The sequence below is a fragment of the Calidris pugnax genome, unplaced genomic scaffold, assembly GCF_001431845.1.
Source record: "Calidris pugnax isolate Ruff unplaced genomic scaffold, ASM143184v1 scaffold41, whole genome shotgun sequence".
NCBI classification, from domain to species: domain Eukaryota; kingdom Metazoa; phylum Chordata; class Aves; order Charadriiformes; family Scolopacidae; genus Calidris; species Calidris pugnax.
The window spans coordinates 30,372,906-30,374,573 of NW_015094509.1; positions in this window are offsets into that span (position 1 = coordinate 30,372,906).

Below are 1,668 nucleotides of genomic sequence, written 5' to 3' on the forward strand. Positions count from 1 at the left end.
CCCCAGGCTGAGACCCCCCAAAAACCCTATACAGCCCCAAAGTCAGCTCTGCTCCTCCAGGCAGCCCCACCACGGCTGGAAAAGGGGGCACCAGCCCCCTGGGGACAAACGGGACATGCCCACGGGGAGCGTGGACCACAACAAGATCCAGGAGTGAAGGAAAAAATGGGGGGACCGAGGTCCCTGGGATGATTTGGGGAAGGCACCGGCCCCAAACCTCTTTTTCTCCTCCCCAAAAATCTCCTTATTTAGTCAGAGCGCAGGCAGCTGGAAGCGCTCTCTCCCTCCCCCCCCCCCCCGCCAAGAAGTCTGGGGTGGGGGGACGTTGGGAAGTAAAAAAGTTGGGGAGTAACACAGCATGAAACTGCGATTCACCCCGAAATAAAAACAAACAGGGAAAGGAGGCGCCGTCCTGCGAGAGGTTGTTTTTACTTACAGCCAGGTTTGCAAAGCTTCCCCGGCTCTAAATAAAAATTAGGAATAAGGGGGGAACCCCCAGCAGACAAGCCCCCCCCTTTTTGCCCAGCCCTGGTTACCTCCGTGCACCCCATCCCCAAAAAACTCGAGTCTGATATTGAACAGAACTGGGGCTGCTCAAAAAAACCCTCTGGAGATAAAAATCAAACATCAAGAAGCCCGAAGCGGGTGAAGAAAATAGTGGGAGGAGGTTTGGGGGTGCAGGGAAGGCAGAGCCAGGGGGTCCTGGGGTGACACACACCCCACAAAACCCGGGGACAACCGGTTCCGGCGGGGGGGGGGGGGGTTCATTAACGTTCATTAGCAACCGCCGTGATTTATGGAGGGAGGGAGGAAGAAACCCGCCGCAGCCAGGGCAGCTTCCAGCTGCAGCTGAGCCTGTGCAAAAAAAAAAAAATATAGGAGAAAATAAAAATATATATATGAAAAAATCTCTATAAAATACTCAGAAATAGGCTGGACCAAGGGCTGTGGTGTAAATTTCTCTCCCGAGCCCAGCGAGGCCGGGGAAAGCTGCGCCGGGGACACACATCCCTGCGAACAATCCCCCAAAAATTAAAATAAACAACCCAAAACATTTCTAAAAACACCACCCTTAAAGCTTTCCTATAGGGAAGGTGTGCGTTTGGTTTGTTTTCTTTTTTCTCTTTTTTTTCCTCCTCTCTCTCCCTTAATTAAAAACTCAAAAGAGAGAAACTAAAAAGGGAAAGAAAAAAAATAAAATCATTTATTACCGTTTAAAACCAAATTAGCGGCTCGTTGGGACGGTGTCGGACAAACTGGGAGCAAAGCAGATCCGGGCTGGGGTGAAGGTGACTTTTCCGCGGCCGCGGGGACGAAGGAACCCTCCGAGCGGGGCGGGTGGAAAAAAAAAAAAAAAGAAACAAATAAAAAAAGCAAACAAAGAACAAAAAAAGCAGTACCCGGCTAGAAAATAAAACAAAATAAAATTTTTTAAAGAAGTAGGAAAAGTGAAAAGCCAGATTTCGGCGGGACAGAGCCCAGGGTGGTCCCTGGTTCGCCAAATTGATGGTCACCGCTGGGTTTTCCATCAGTTTCGGGGCTCCAAGGGGAAGAAAAATCTACCCTCCTCCCCCCAAAAACGAAAAGGCGAAGCGCCCACCCCCCCCCCCCCAGACCCCCCCGGTTGAGAGAAAACCCGACCCAAGCTCTAGTTGAATATAAGTTTGT